The following is an 18094-nucleotide window of genomic DNA, read 5'->3' on the forward strand; positions in this document are numbered from 1 at the left end:
CAGTGTTGTAACTATGTGGTTTTGTGAGATAGGTATTGATATGTATATACCAGTTAGTCTCAGTTTAAATCTTCGTTTAAAAATAAAAGTTATGTTAACTGTGCTTCCATATCTGTCTGATGCCAATATCCTTCCTTTTCCTGCCCTAATTCAATATTAATTTAATAATTAATATTGATCAATAATTAATATTGATCAATTTTCAAACTTGTAGAGGTCCAACTGAAATTAGAAATTAGTGAAATAATTCACAGTTCAGGAGGCAGACATTAGAGAGGATGAGATAGATGGTTTTTTTTTTGTTCTGCTAGTTCTAGGCTGTCGGTAATTGAGAAGCAAATGTAATTTGGAGAACTCAGAAGGCTTTACAGGATAATACTACTGAAGGCTCCCTCCCTGCCAGGTTATCTGTAGCACATCACTACAACTGTATCTCCAGGTGACATTTTCTTTCTCCCTTACAACTGTTCATCACCATTTGCAATGTGGGACTCAGAAATTAGTGTTCGATTGTGCCCTAGAGTCATCTGTTAGCCAAAGTATTGAATTTTGGAACCTCCTTTCATACTGGTAAAAACCTTTTAACTGATATATGAGAACTGGAACAAGAGTGAAAATGTTAACACTTGTGTCGATATAACCCATGAAAGCAGCTGTTTCCTAAATGCATGATACATTTCACTTCTGGCCAAGCTGTAAATAGCAAGAATTAAGGCTCTCTTCTCATCCTGTGACATACAGTTTCAAGACTAGGATGAAATTACAAGATGTACAGATGTGCAGAGTGAAATGTTTCTGGGACTCCACTAAAAAAAAAAAAAAAAAGGCTTTACTGGCTTTCTTTATGCAAAGATTTAAGCATGAAAAAGAAAGGTTCATATTTACTGGTTTTAATTTTCTCTTACCTTAATATTTACATCTGCACTGTATCATTTTTTTCTGATTTCATTAGTTATCTGATTTCAATCATGTTTACGTACTTATCACAGTTAAGCAAATGTATGAAAAGATTCATCTTTCTTTTTACTTTAAGTTTGCTCTTGGTATGGATAATAAGAGACACATGCTATTTAGTCTTGTTGCCTGGGCTATCACTTTATCTATATCTTTCTAACAAACCTCTTTTTACATACCTAGATATATAACAATTTATTTCAGTATATACATGTTTACTTTATTAGAGATGTAATGGATAGACATAAATATTTTTGAAGAAGGCATCAGAGCTCTGTAAGTTTGAACTAACAACAACAAATAACTTAGTTCTTGCTGTTCTTATTTCCTATGAAAGGAAGACTAGCATAGTTACCACGTTGTGACAACAAAGTTTGTTCCTCATCATGTAAGGCATTTTCAAGATAAGTATCACTGATCCATTGCCACTCAAGTATGACACCCTAACCTTGAGCCAAAAGAAATTTTAAGCCTGAAAAAATTGTTGTACCACCTCAGAATAGGCTAAAGAAATTAAATTGAATTCTATATCAAAAGCTGTACCTTGGTACAAAACCAGGTCAATGCCAGATCAGCTCCCCACCTCATTGTGACCTGCTGTCACAGAAAAGGCATGCTCTATTCTGAAAGGTGTTTGAATCCACTGGCCTTATATGATCCAGTCTTTGAGTCTTTTACTGCAGTGCCAGTAATTGTCAAATACAGTCATTTGAAGTACTGAGAAACAACAAAATGCCTCCCTGTGTTTTATTGATACAATTTAATGCATAAGATTGCTTTTGTCTGGTTGAGAGGCACACCTGAATAGCTGGAGTTAGGTTTATTTGGTTTAGCTTTTTTGTATCATTGTGTAGCAGCGTGACAGAAGTGTCCGTCCACCCTGACATGCACACTGGGGTTCAAGAATTCAAGATATACAATAAAGGTGTCAGTGGTGCCTCTGAAATAAGTATCGCATGGTCAGTTGTGGCTGTCAAATAAAAAAGTCTAACTTGATAGTGTGTGGAAGCAGTGATATTTGGTTTGTATTTTCAAGACTTTGGCTGATGAGAACAAACAATAATGACAGAAGAAATATATAATATTTAACTGTGATGTATGTGTATTTGCGACTGCATTATTTATATTTTAACTCAACACGTTATCTTTGTTGTTAAGATTATTTTAAAGTGAAAAACTTACTGAACTCAGACCTGGAGAAGTTACATCATACCGGTGTATTTATGTGGCTTTCAGATGGTCATGTTCCTTGACTCCTTCCAAGGAATATTATTAAGGAGATGTAACACACCACCAAGAGCTCTGAGAATTTACATAGCATCGTTTTTTCTCTGTATAACACTTCAGGCAAAGGTCAAACTAGGTATGAAGAACTGTAAAAGCACTAAGCTATCCCATTCATAAAAACATTATTTGTCTGTCTCCACGCATGCAAAAAAAAAAAAATAAATACAGCATTTTTCAGTATTAATTTATTCAGATAGTAGTACTCGCTGCACTCCTGGTGCCTTTCAAACTAATGAGTCTTTTCAATACTATAAGAAGGAGGATTATGATAACCAATTTTTTTTTTTAAAAATACATGCATGTAATCCAGAATATAAGTATTAAATTTTCTCAGACAATTCCTTGCAGTTCCTACATAGTACTGTAACACAGGACTGAGATCATTTCCTTCTTTCAGCTGCATTTTTGTATCTTGATTTGTTCAGATTCCTGTAAACACAATCATTATTCTGCTTTGTAATGGCTGACATTGGGATGATTACAATATAACAGTAGTATTTTTTCCTCTAAATTACTGATACTTTTATGCCTATTTTCATGCAAATGCATGTTTTTACTGAGAATAAATTACATGCATGACTAGGTAGATCAATAATCATCTTAATGCTAATGGTTATAACTTTATATATTATACAGGCTCTGGCTGGGATGGAGTTAATATTCTTCGTAGCAGTCTGTACATTGTTGTATTTTGGATTTGTGACTAAAACAGTGTTGGTAAAACACCAGTGTTTTGGCTATTGCTGAGCAGCGCTTGTGCAATATCAAGGCCTTCTCTTTTCCCATCTGTTCCCCAGCGAGTAAGCTGAGGGGATACAACCTGGACAGCTGACCTGAACCGACCATTCCATACTGCATAATGTCATGCTCAGCAATAAAATCTGAGGCGAGAGGGTTTGGGAGGATGTAGACTTTGCTCAGAGAATGGCTGAGAGGTGCTGAGTGATTGTCTGCATTAATAGCTTTGTGGGGGGTTTTGTGTATGTGCATTTTTGTTTTATTTTACTCTTTGTTTTATTTTACTTTGTTTTATTTTATATATTCATTCCTCTTTTGATTCATCTATTAAATTATTATTGTCTTGACCCAGAACTCTTCTCACTTATGCTCTTCTTCACTCACCCCAATCCTACTGCAGGGTTGAGTGAGCGAACAGCTGTGTGGTGCTTAGCTACTGTCTAGGGCCAATGCACTACATATATAAAAATTGTTCTTCATCACAAGAAGTTAAGCTATGAAAATAGAAGCTATGAATTTAACATTAATTTAAAGGTAAAGTTAATTAATCCATCTATCTAGCAGAAATACAGGAGTCAAAGGGGCATTTGTAAATCCATGTAAAGAAGCATCTGCAAGGTGAAACCAGACCTGATCTTTGAAAATATACAGTTTGATTTCAGGTAGTGTGTTATGTCCATCTTTATGAAAACACAAATTTACTGAAGATGTGAGTAGACATCTAAGATTTAACACCCCCCCCCCCCCCCCAATTAAACTCATAAACACTAGACACCAAAAAGACTGGATTTATAGCAAATAATGATTTTCATCAGAGAATAACAACTGCTTATCATAATAATTTTCCAAGATGATGACGGATGATTTGGGACATATTTAAGTGGGCTTTCTACAGCATGACTATTTTTAAGTATTCAAAGGAATGCATGAAAGCAAGCAATCAAAGGAAAGTGTCTGTTAGATAGTATTTAGGTATGCAGAATGAGATTCATCTCTTCCGTTCAAAGATCTGACTTTATCTTCTCCACCCCTTTTGTTGTCATTATCTTAGAGAAGAGAAAATTCTAAAGTGTACTTCTTCCAAAACAGACATCTAAAGTAGTTAAGATGAAATGTATTTTTGAACAGCTTCCTTATCTTCCTTGATTGTAAAGGAAGTCTAGGTTTCGAAGTCGAAATGCAGCTGTCTACAACCATTTAAAGTTGGATGACATGAATCCTGTCTTTAATGATAGAGGGCAATGACCAAGAGATTCTGAGAATTATTCATGTGATTTGGTGGTGAAGGAAAGATTCAGATTTTTATAGCACCGATATGGAGTCACTGTTCTTTAAGTATGCTTTTGAAAGCTACAAAGACTAATTTCTTCTAGAGGTTCCTATTTTCTTGTTTTCTTAAATGTATTTTCCTTTTCTTTTTTTTCTTGCTTTTCGGTGCGTGATTTTATTTATTTATATATATATATTTTTTCCAGCTAGGGTATAACAAATTTTCTCAGTGCAAAATTTAGGACCACAGAAGAGAAGAACATTATTTTTAGCCTACTTGTAGAGTGCTCAGTACATTGTTAGCATTTAATAATATATATGTTAATAATAAAAAGACATAACCCTTCTCATTCAAGAATACAGAAATATAACTATTAAAGCGGAATTAATAAGCCAAGTGACATCATAATAAGAGAAAAGCTGGTTGCTGTCTCATTCAGAGTTCTTCAGGTGTGACTTAATTGATGTGATGTATTACAGCTGCATTATTGATGGTTCCCATCATCTGCACCAACAGAGAGAGTTTATAAGATGGTGTTACAGATAATGTTTTCCAGTAGGAGGTTTAAAGAAGAGAGCAAATTTAATGAAAACAAAAGTATCTTAAAATAAAGAACAGTCTACAGACAGCGAGAATAATATTTGAAACATCTCACAAAACCTTTCTGAGAAAGCAATTAAAGAGAAAAATAAATGTCTGATGTGAAAGATAAAGGAACAAGAATAAGTCTTGCAAACTGCTGTCAATCCAAAACTAATCAAGATGAGACAGAGGAAGCTAATTAATCTGGAGCAAAAGTTCAGATGTTTACTATTGAAAAAGCTTAAACAATAGGGGAAGAAATCCATCTAAGCTTCTGATGTTAAAAGCCCAATGGTTCATTGGATTTTTCCTCAAATTAAGTTATGAGATTGATTTACAGAAGCAACTTTGGAGCAATAGTTACTTTTTTTTCCTTTTTAGTTTAATTGCAAATAAATAAAACTTCATAGAAATAGATATTTCTAAGACATTGCATGAAAGTACTTTGACTTGCTTCATATAAGCCTATCAAAATACCATATTAAGTATTAACTCCTCCCTAACATTTAAAACAAAATTATACCTGATGATAGAAGAGAAATCTTTACATTATAACTATTTCAAGAATTTTGTTCCATGAAACTTCTTTTATCTTAAATTGAAAAATTTCTTGCGTCTTAAGAAAAAATAAAAAAAAATGAAGATGGAAACAGTGAGATGAATGTTAAGATTCTTTCTTGAAAAGAAGATCTAGTGTATTCATGTTATTGTTATCTTTTTATTTTAAATTTGTACTTTATAGTAATTTCAACCTAAATGGATGTGAAGTGTCCAGTAGGAAAAAAAAAAAAAACAAAAAAAAGCTATCATTCTGCCACAACGCATTTCAGCTCTTCAGCTCAGCTGTAACAAAAATCTAACAGATCATGACTGTGCAGAAGTATCCTGAAGCACTAGCTGGAGCTACATGTTTTCATTAGACTTCCATCGATTTTTTTATTTTATTTTATTTTAAGCATAATGGATTGAGGCTTATGCCCTTCCTTTCTATATTGCATATGTATCATATATATATATATATATATATATATATATATGAGTTCAGCACTTTGTGGGACTTAAGGATAACTATTGAAGCATTAGTTTATCTGGGCTTTAGTTACCCAGGTCATGACAATAAGCCTCTTCATCTTTACAGCACTTGTTGGAGCTCATTTTGTAAACTGAGAAAGTTCTTTTGTAGGGATATATCCATACCATCAAGAAAGTGGAGCAGGAGCCATTCTCTGACCCTGAGGCTGACTCATTTTGCACTGGTCATGTTAATAAAGATAAGCCTCTTAATCTATAAAACTTGGTGGATGCATCAAAAAAGCACATAGAATCATAGAATCATAGAATATCCCAAATTGAAAGGGACCCATAAGGATCATCGAGTCCAACTCCTGGCACCACACAGTTCTACCCAAAAGTTTAGACCATGTGACTAAGTGCACAGTCCAATCTCTTCTTAAATTCAGACAGGCTTGATGCAGTGACTACTTCACTGGGGAGCCTGTTCCAGTGTGCAACCACCCTCTCAAACACAATGAGAATATCTCCTGAACTAAGACAGGCCATTCTTTACGTTGAACCAAAATAGTACCAGTGCTGGTACCATCATTATGGCAGTATAGATAATCATGGTCCTGTGCCTTTTTAGTTAGTTTAACTTTTGTTTAGTTTATTACTATAGGTATCCCTAGTAGCCTCAGTGCTTAACATAGTAGTGGCCACTCCTCTGATGGGACCTTTATTATGATTAGCTTCTTTCCAGTCAAGTAAAGAGAAGTCACTGGTACTGACAGAATTAAACCCAAGAAGTATCAAACTCAAAGCACAGATTTGCTTTTTCCTACTGAGAGAGTCAGGCTAAAGACTTTTGTTGCAATGGACTGAGTGAATAAAGGAGATAATGAATATGAATTCTTGTCAACATAGGCTACGTAATGCCAACTACATAAGCTTTTTCTTTAAATCACATGGAAAATAAAAACAGATCTTAACATGTACTTCTAACCAGATTTCTAATGGAGGGTTGACTATATATTATGTTTTTAATTGGTTCAAATGCAAAATGACTTGTTTACATAGTTGCTTTTATTATTATTATTTTCTTACACCATTAGATTGAAATTTCGTTATAAAAATTTTGTTTAGGTTTTCCCTGTTACACATAATTAAAATTAAGCCTTCTTTCAATAAAGGATTAATCTGGAGCAAAAGTTGAGATGTTTACTGTTGAAAAAGCTTAAACAGTAGGGGAAGAATTTCTGTTACACTTACCAAAATACTTACTCTAAATTTTATCCCACTTGTGAGATTGATTGTGAATTCAGGTATTCATTATGATATATAGATATTAAATTAGATCCTCAAGAGGCAGTCTAGCTCTGTCTTTCATGCTTTATTGGTACTGGTTGACCATCAGATGCAGAAAATAACACTATTATCTCTTTTTATGATTACAAGTACTGATGCAATGTGTGGAGTTTTCTCCCTTAAAAACAGGACATTACTTATGAATGAAGGTCAACTCCCCTTACTAATCTCTTTCTCCGTGACCTGAAATCTAAACTCATTCCCCGGTTCTTTTGACTTTCTAATCAACTAATAATATGGTATTACTCTCTAATCCTTTCTATTATCCTTATCTCCATTCTTCCATCACATTCCCTTTGGGGTGCATGTAAGCTTTTCTTCATTGCCTATAACAGAGGATAGACAATTTGTATATTTTTTTTTAGACAAACAAACACACATGATTTTGATATGAATTTATGATCTTGAATTACAGTCCCATCCTTCAGCTTGTGTTGGTCTACCTAAGTCCTGCTGAAGATTTCTGAGTTCAAGATACCAGCCTATCTGCCTTGTTTTCAGGGCTGTGAACTGCTTGCATTACTAGACTATTGATACAGCTCCACTTAATTAGAAAATGCTTTATCCAGGTCTGATTTTGTTTTGTGTTTAACACTGTGAAATATATAACTTTTTGGAGAATAGAAGATCTGAACTTTATATCCTCCCATAATGATTACTCTTACCACTAGATTAAGACTCAGGCATACGGTGTCTGGGCCTATGATTCTGGAATTTTTGGCTGCACATTTCTTTAAGTTTCAACAGAAATGAGAGAGAAAGCTGTCATGCAAAATTCACATGGATTTGTGTTTAGGTACTTAAGGAAAATGGAAGGTGTTGTTTTAATCTATGATTATATCACAGACAACAGGGCATCCAGCTCCATAGGTAAGGCTAGGATCAGACATTGGATTTCAAGAGGCTGGAAAACCTCCTATTGACTATACTAACTCTTGAAGAAGGTGGCACTTCACTTATGTGGATTGGGATCATATCTGGAAATACCCGTATAATACTTGAATCTTAAATCTACTGTCATAAATTTTCTGGGTTTCTCCTCTGACTGCCCAGGGAAATTAGATGATTAGGTTAGGCAAATGGAATGCCCCCTTTTATACCTGTAAGTCAAATAATTTAAGATCCAGATGAAGTGCCAGCTTAATTAGATACTACCTACTTCCTTCAGGGAAAGCTTCAAAAGAAAAATACCAGATTTGATCCACGAAGTTAACATTGCTATTCTAAAGTGGTCATTATTCATTTATTTAAAAAATACTATTTTGTAGGAAAGATGTAAATAATTCAGTTTCTTCCAAATTAAAAATGCTGAAAAAGTTCTTGTCTGACTGAACATTCATTCATTACCCAAGAAATAATTTTAAAGGGATGGCCTAGGTTACAATTCTGTTCAGCTCATATTGCTTTACCTTTAACTTATCCTAAAATTCAGCAATTAAGAAAAGTTGTAATATCTGCAGTGGTTTATACTACTGTGGTTGTTTTACCCAGATGGGTAGCTGAGCTCCACCACAACCACTCTCTCAATCCCCCTTCTCAAAGGGAAAGGTGGAGAAAATATGATGGAAGAGGTTCAAGCGTTGATTAAAGAATAGGGAGCTCACTCAACAGTTATCGTCATGGGCAAAGCTGACTCAGCATAGGGAGATTAATAAAATTTATTACCTATTACTAACAAGCTAGAGAAGTGAGAAACAAACAAATAAACAACAACAACAACTAAAAAAAGCAAACTGAAAACACCTTTCCCACCCCCATCCACCCTCCTACCTCCTCCCCCAGAGGGACGCAGGGGAACAGGTAATGGGGGCTGTGGTCAGTCCCTAACACTTCGTCTCCACTACTCCTTCACGGTCACTCTCTGCCCCTGCTCCACGTGGGGTCCTTCCCATTGGATGCCATCCTTCCTGAACTGGTCCTGTGTGGGCTTTTCACAGGCAGCAGCTCTTCAAGAATTGCTCCAACATTGGTCCGTACCATAGGTCCATACCGCAGAAGAAAACTGCTCCAGCATGTGTCCCCCATGGGCAACAGCTCCCCCCAGACACCCTGCTCCTGCATGGACTTCTCTCCACGGGCTGCGGCTCCGGCCCGGGGCCATCTCCAGCGGGGGCTCTCCATGGGCCGCAGCCTCCTCCAGGCCACATCCACCTGCTCCACCGGGGGCTCCTCCACGGGCTGCAGTGTGGAGATCTGCTCCATGTGGGACCCATGGGCTGCAGGGGGACAGCCTGCTCCACCAGGGGCCTCTCCACAGGCCGCAGGGGAACTTCAGCTCCAGCACCTTGAGCACCTCCTGCCCTCCTTCTGTAGGAGGAACCTTGGAACCTTAATAACCTTGGTTTCTGCAAGGCTGTTTCTCACACCCCTCTCCCAGCTGTTGTGTCATAGAAGGTTTTTTCCATTTCTTAAATCTGCTCTCCCAGAGGAGTAAACAACATCACTTATTGGCTTGGCTCTGGGCAGCGGCAGGTCCCTTTGGAGCCATCTGAAACTGGCCCTTAGAATCTAACATGGGGCAGCTTCTGGATTCTTCACACAGAGGCCACCCCTGTAGGCCCCCACTACCAAAACCTTGCCATGTAAACCCCATACATCTACAGCTATTGCCTGGCACCAATGGTAGAACAATCTGAGTTAATTAGAGCTCATGACAAAAATCACTTGGTTTGAGCTACTCTTTCTTTCCTATGAAGAATGATGGCGACACTTAGACTCAAAAGGTCAACTTGATGTGGAGCTAGCTCTTCAGTACAGATCTGAAAATCCCATAAATACAGGGTTGGATTGGACCTTGAACTATGATTGCCTGTAATTCTTACAACATACTTTGTCATACCACTGAACAGGAGGAAAATCAGTTGAAGTTGTGGTAAAATGGCAATGTTTTATAAATAATTTATAGAAACATATTCTTAAAAGTGAAGAAAGCTTTTTAGGCTGATATGAATGTATCTCAGTAAGTGGAGCCCACTGGCTGAAAGAATGAATCACAGTAATGAATCACCTAGAGCATCCGTTTTCTGTGACTCAGGCTCTTGGTGTTTCTGAGAATAGTAAAGGTAATAACTAAACAAGATGAGAGATAAATATTAATAAGATCATCTGAGAATTATTTAAAATATATATAAAGCAATTCATAGCGTTGGACATGAAGTTCATGTGCAATGTTTTTATATTATTACAGAGGTAGAACAAAAATGTTTGCATTTTACAATTCCATTCTCGTTTGCAGAATAAAGAAATTACATGCAATGTGCAGACTTCTCCAGTGATGTACTACATATAGATGAGATTACAGTGACTATTAATTACTGGAACCATTACCTCACTCCACAAATAGTCAGAGCCCTTTCTCAAATGACAAGATTTCAAATAAATTAGCATGTTAGATGTCTAAGTAACCAAATAACTATTTGTAAGCTTCACTAGCAATGATGTGTTGTATAGTTGTTTTTGAGTATAAAGGTGTTTCTATACGTAATGAGTGCCCTATTCAAAATTTAATTTATCTGATGGTGGGGAAGAAAACTGCCACTAAAAGTAGGAAATCTTCACGGCAATATAGAAAGGTTCTTCTCAATTGTCTTATTAAGAATACTGATTATTCTGGAAATCTTTCATCGAGGAAAATTTGAATGTGATAAAAAGACAAAGCCCTTCATTTCTCTGATTCTTTCAGACATTTTTAAAGATAAATTTATAATGATTCTTTTTCAACTGTTTCTGTACCAGTCCCTCTCTTTCTTCCTCTTTCTCCTTTTTAACAATGTTGGTGGCATACACTTCTATTCCAAAATAAAGAAGTAGAATAAACATCATTCTTGAGTGGGAGTATGCTATCCGTCAGGGTTAACAGCAGTATTTGTGGATCTGGGATATTCTGTGCCCTTTTCTGTAAATCAGCAACCTCTCTTATCTATGTTTCAGAAATTATGTGTATGTGATAGTGACAGAACAAAGCAAAAAGGGCATGGCACTTTTGCATAATTCAGCTTCCAGCAAAGGAAGCAAATCTGGCCAAATCACAAATATACAGTTATGCCCAGCACAGGACTGCTGATCAAAATGAGAAAAATAACAACTGGGAAAAATCAGAATATCTTTCCATATACAGGAAAGATACTTAGCAAAACGTAAAATCTTCACATCGCTAGACGGTCTGAAGAATAGTGTTGAATTACTAATCTTAACCTAACTAATCTCGTGGGGACTTAAGTGTCATGTCAAGAGCTCATTTGAATACCATTCAAGCCATTAAATAGTTTGTGTCATCATGCTGAAACTGTTGAGTGAAGAATCTGCAAACAACAGTAATCATCTCAATATGAGAAAAAATCCCCGAAGACACTGAGAACTCAAGAGAGAGAGAAATATAAACTGAGGATCCAACTTGAATTTTAGAATCCACTGACAGAAGCACAGAAAGAACTGCTTGCACACATCTTGGACAACATTGGTGTCACCAAACTATTTTCTTTATTCTTTCCCTTTGCTTATCATTGGAGTGGGCCAACTAGATGCTCATTCCGATGGAAAAGCTTGTTACCAGCTCCTTTTACAATCTACGTTTTCTTCTTTCCTTTCCTCAATCCTTTTATCTTCCTCTTTGCAGTCTTTTAGAAACTCATAGTTTCTGAACTACATGCCTAAAAAGGAACTTGTGGAGGTCATCTATTACAACCCTCTGCTCAAACTTTGATTGATAAGCTCTAATACAATTTTGAATTCATTCTGTCCTTGAAAATGAACTTTGATGGACACTCCAGTCCACACCTACTGACTGTAACAATAGACTCGGCCCCCCATCTTGTAGAAAACTTCTGTTTTATTCAAAATGAATGTCTATTCATGTGGCAATGCATTAATTTTGTTTCTTTTGCTTCCTACCTTTTCACATAACATTTATTAGTCAATTTTCTCAAAGTCATCACTGATAAGTGTGTTAAATAGAAGAGAGTCTGAATGGTTTAAATACTAAATATTGCCTTATTTTTGAAAGCCTGTAAAATATAAAAAGATCAATACTTGCAGAATGACTTGCCAAAAACAGTAATGAAAAGTTTCAGCACTTGAGGATTTTGCTTCCATTTTGTAAAAATTGCATTTTTCAGTTTTACGTTTTTATTCATGCTGTTGTACCCACATTAGTGAACTACTGTAGTGCGGAATTAAAAGTGTTTTAAAATGAATACATTGTGATATAGTTTGAAAGAACGTATATTAGCCAATTCAGCTGAGATAGTAAAGGAAATAAAAGTAGTACAAAAAAAGCACCATAAATCACTGTAATTTAATCACTGCAATAAGTTAACATGGTCTTTTGTGGAAGCTTCTGCATGCTTTAAAGAAATAGCATGTTTAAGACTTAGCAAAAACTTATATTAAGAGTTATGCAGTAATACTGAAAATGTAATAAAACAAATCTGAAGGTCAACATAATGGTATAATGTTGAACTAAATGTTGAATCATCCTGATTTGTCTCAAATAGATGGTGCGGTTGCAGATGCAAAATTAGCATGTGTGCACACCATTTATAATGAATAAAATCCAAGATATCCATCCTTACCACACTGGCAGTCACTTCCAGGAAAAAGATAAAATAAAAAATCCCTGAAAGTACTCAGCAACAGAAAAGAAGGATAGACCATGTAGCTGCAGAAAAGCATTTTTGCAATTCCTATTCTTCCTGCAGAAATTTGTTCAGACAGAATTGTATTTTTATATTTTTAAGACTTTCTGATATGTTCCTGTTACAGAAAATAGTTAAGGCCTTTGGAGATGTTTATATTTTACCTCAGATATTGCTGCTGTGACTGGTAATATTGTCTGCCCCTATAAGCACAGAACTGATGAGAAGAAAGGCTTAGCAACTGCAAGTTTGAAAAAGCTTATAGGCTTCTAGCTTTATCCTGGGCTGCTCTGTGTCTTCTGTCGTTAACAGAAGATATGAGTATTCTGAGGTGGGAAACTGAGTATTTTAGGAAACTACAGGAAGAAGAATTAATAACTGGATCACCACATCATTCCTGTTAGTGGGAGAGATGGAGAGAGAAGGTGTCAAGGAAGGAGGAGAGCAGTAATGGTCTTCTGTATAAACAGAAGAACAACTGCATAAGCCCTTATGACAGTCCAGGTGCTAAATTAGTCTTCAGAACTGTCTGAGGAAAAAGTGTCATTTCTCTGAATTTGGGAAGTAGATATGATTTTTTTAGCCATCTGGAAAACTGAGGGGTTGATGAAGGCAGCTAACTGAATTTATAATTCTTCCTGATAGCAGCTGTCTAGTGCACTGGCCTGCTCATGACACCCTGATAACCTGCTGCTGGATTTAGGGAAAAGGGAGCACTTTCAAATAGCTGCTGTTTTTCTGTGTAATGAAGAGGGAACTCCCTTTTCCCTGAACCATCACGCAGAGTGAGAGCAAGAGAGCCTCGTGCTTGCTGAGACCAGTTATCGATGGGTCATGGGCTGATGACAGCCTCTAATGGAGAGGATTGATGATTTGCACTGTACAAGTTATTGCTTGCTAACCCCTAGATGAATTAAGTTAATAAGGTTGCGAACCCAGTTAAACCACATCTGTATATGCTGTCTGTACTTTGTGTGTCAGGCTCAGTGATTAAGTTGCCTCTAGCATTTCATGGATTTGGATAGCCTTTCATTTTCAGCTGGTCTGTTTCCCATCAGCTGCCACACAGTGATAGGTCTCCCTGTGCAATGTGCAATGTTCAGTGTAATTAATGAATGCAAGATAACCCTGTATTTATTACTGCAGTTTGTAAGTAAAAGATTAATGAGTGAAAATCACTTTTAATGCAGAGACTACTGTGCTAGGCCATTGCCCCACTAAGATGTCCCTCTGCATACGCAGATTTTCATGTTGGCTTTGATTTGAAGGGAAGAATCCATGCTTTTGGTTTTGAAATACAGCTATAACATGCTCTGCTATCTGTTTTTGCCTAGAATAGTGACTATTCCCATCATTAATGACTAACATTACATATTTATAATTTTTCTGTTTGAAAATATGTAAAAACACTACAGAAAGGATTTCACAACTCAGAAAAAAATTGTTTAAATGAATTCAACTGAGTTGTATTTCATACTGGATTGTCTGCATTTAAAGTGTTTTAATTATGTGTATTTGTGCATGTATATTTTTTCCCTGAGTGGGACACTATAATTTCATTTTTGTTCCGGTTTGCTGACAAGAAGTGAACAGAATTTGTGATATTGTAGGAAAATGTCTACTTCCACTTAGAAAACTGTCAAATCTATGCAATTGCTGCCTACCACTTTAATATAGATGTTCCATTAACTGTAGTTTTGCAGATGTCTTCCTGTTAGAAAAGATCATATGTCTAATGCCAAGAGTGCCTGTGTACTTGGTAGAACAATGATGGAGAAAACAAATTTTTGAGAAACTGAGCCCTCTGCTGCAGACCTCCTACACCATCCCCACAGAGCCACTCCTCCCCTCAACCTCTCAGGAAATGCATTAGACAAATAGCTGCTGCATTTCTCAATGCAAAATTAGAAGCCTTTGGTAAATCAACAAGGAAATAAAACCTTGAATTTGAAGAACTATCATAAAGAAAATCCTCCTTGTAGCACCTTCATAACAGAGTCAAAGGACTTTGAGAGTTCGTGCTTCTGTGACTAGATCCTGGCACTGTGCGCTGCTTCAGCAGCATCCTCTGTATTGCCAGTGAAAATCTATCTGTAATTCATTACTCAGCTACTGCTGCATTTCATAATGAGATGTTGTTCATTTTGTTTTACTTATTGTAAAATAAAATGCATTCCCATTTATATTTATTTAAAGCATGACCAAAACAGAAAAGACTTTTGTAACCTACACGTATGCTACTCCCTTGCGAAATAGTTACTTGCAACATTTGCTTGTACTGTACACACACACGCACACAAAAATAAATAAATAAATAAATAAAATAAGAAAAATTATAGCCTATACATTTCTTAAAATTCATTCGCATATAAAACAATTCAGGGAAATAAGTATGATTGTCATGTCAAAAAAAAATATATATATATATATATATTACCTTGCTTATAATGTAATGACTGCTGCTACTGTTGAATTAGAACATGTATTAGAAAATACATTAATTCATCTTTTCTTCCCTTTCTGCTACAGTGTGTCAGGCTGCAAGATAGCAATTTGGCCTTTAATTTTTTTGCGATATTTTAACATCTTATAGAAATTTCTTAAAGCTTATGTAGTATATTGTAGTATATAGTTATAAATAGTTCAGGACTCATTACACCATCAAAGTTGAGAAGATAAACCAAGACACATGTATTAAGTTTCCTTGACTTTTTTTTCATAAAGCTGCTTGTTTAACGTGCAAATCTCAAGGACATGCATCCCCAGGGGTGGTTGTCTTATGCTCCAGTAATGGAGATTAAATTTGTGGTAGTTAGCTAGCTAGCTCTTTTTCTAACAAGGAAACTAAAATTCATTAAAAACTAATTAGGAATGTATAGGAGGTTAATACTCCATGTTAAGCCTTATTAATGTGAGATAAGTAATTCATAAAGTATCAAAGGACTGCAATGGACAGAATTAAGAAGAATTATACCACCAAAAACTACATTAAAGTAACATTAAGGGTCTTGTTTAAGCCTGAAAAAGCCAGGAAATTCAGAGTTAAAGCTAAATCCCTGTCTTTAATTCAGTTGTGGTTTTTTTTGTTTTTTTTTTTTTTTTCCCTGCTGGGGAATGCACATGATGGTCCTCCGTTAAGACTCAGAGCACATCATTAGGTGATCTTTTTCTACAATTTAAGTTTCACAATTAATTAAAATATAAATAAATCTCAAAGAATATGGATTATTGACCAATTGCTTTCACATTCTTAAGATGGTTAACATAAAAATAATTTGCTAGATCTGAGAAATATATCTTCAGAACATGCTATTACAGCTACTTTCTAAGCCATGGTGACTTGCAGTTTTAGCAGTCAAAAAAGCTGTTAGGCTGTAATATTTATTTTCTGAAACATAGCTGTTTGAATGTCAACAAATTTCTAAATTAAAGAATTTATTTTAATCTTTTGAATATTGCTTTGTTTAATGTTTATGTTTATGTTATGTAATGTTATGTTTAATGTTTTTATGTTTATGTTTGTTTATGTTTGTTTATGTTTCTTTCAGTCTGACTTGACTGAATAATTGAAAGTGAAGAGTATTTAACAAAATCATATGATAATGTCTATATAATTATTTTTATTGTAGTGTTCCAACCTCAATCTATACCCAGCTCCATTCCAACTTCAGTAGTGAGGGCATATGTGCTGGTGCCCTCCCCCCAAGCACTTGGATAGAATGTAGGGGCACAGCTTCACCATTGCTCTCCTAATCTGCCCTCTTTTAAATCACAGAAGGTGCTGACATACATGCCAGCCACAGTCCTTGAATGCAGTCCTATCACACTAAAGCACTTAACTAGAAAGTCTTGTACAAGCTGTCTTCAGCAATATAAGAATTACTGAAATGGTATTTGGCTAAAGGATTAGAAAACGGCATTTGTGGCATCCTATACTTAGTGAATCTTCATGCAGAGTGGGAGGAGAGTGAGGAAGAACAAGGAAAAGAAAGTATGTGCATAATGAACCTTGCATATGTTCATTATCATTCTGGTAGCAAATCCTGAAGAAGAAAGCAGACAAATCCAAATGTTTTTGACCCCAGCAAAAGGTTTTTTAGATTGTGAGTCAGTCGAAAGAACTATTTGCTTCTGCACATGGGTAGAAATGAGAGGGAATGGTCCACCACAGGCTATTGTATAAGGAAGATTCAAGAGGGTATTCTACCCTAGCAGCTGACTCCATTAGAAATGATGTGCAGGCAATAGATTTTTAATTGAAGTGAATTAGTGTTTGTGGGTTACACTACAAAAGTGAATTTTATAGTTGATTTGAGTGAAAAGAAAGTAAGAAGATTTGACAACTTAAACACATGAGAAATACTAATACCTTACATTTTAAAGTGCCTTTTTTTCCCAGAGGAACCCTAAGTGTTTTATAAGCTACATAGATGAATTACTTCATCCATCACTGAAATGCAGCTACCTCTCAGTGTACAGAGTGGCTTTACAGTGCACAGAATTATGATGCAGTATTATTAAGCAGGCAATGGAGAATGCTGTAATGGCTTTGAATTCTTTCAGCCATTTCTTGACATTCTTTCTTGACATTCTCTGTCAAGTCAGAGAACAGCTTTCACACTTTTTTTGCTTCCATCTCCCAAACGATAAAATCCAAGGCATTTTTTTTTGGATACCAACAGCAACAGTTTGGCCAGTGGATGTGCCTTAGCAGAGAAAATTCAAAATGGTATTTCATTAAGAACCTGATTGACAGCTGCCTGTAGAGGTATGCAGAGGCATACCAGAAAGCATACATGAAATTGTCTGAACTTATGCTGATGAGCTGGAGCCTCAGCTATAGACAATTCTGACCTCATCTGAAGGCTCCTCTAAATCTAAAGATTCCCAGGAAAGCCATGTACATTTTTTTTTAGTACAGAAGACAGGTAAGATGAGATGCAGGGATCTTCTCAGGAGGACCTCTCTGCTTCCAATTTATTTCTTTATACCATGAATAATTTTAGCCTTAATGTACGTTCCTTAATTTTATCTGTAAAACGTTTCAGTATATTGACACTATGCTGTGTGACAAATAGAAAAATAAGATTTCTTTAGATTTATGAGTAGGAAAATCATAATCCAGATCATTATGACTTAAAAATAAGCATATGTATAGTCATTATAACATGTCAAAGTTCTACACGTACTAACGAAACAGGATTTCCCTTGCCACTGAATTGAAAATTTTAACTCAGAGAATTTGTGGGGGCCAAACAGCATGTGTATT

The 18094-nt window shown here is 35.8% G+C and overlaps 1 protein-coding gene across 11 annotated transcripts in view; it reads left to right on the forward strand.

The window, feature by feature from the left end:
• ADGRB3 (adhesion G protein-coupled receptor B3) overlaps positions 1 to 18094 on the forward strand; it is a 468984-nt gene that overhangs the window by 77936 nt on the left and 372954 nt on the right. The window lies entirely within an intron of this gene.

The sequence above is a fragment of the Anser anser genome (genome assembly GCF_964211835.1).
Source record: "Anser anser genome assembly, chromosome: 3".
NCBI classification, from domain to species: domain Eukaryota; kingdom Metazoa; phylum Chordata; class Aves; order Anseriformes; family Anatidae; genus Anser; species Anser anser.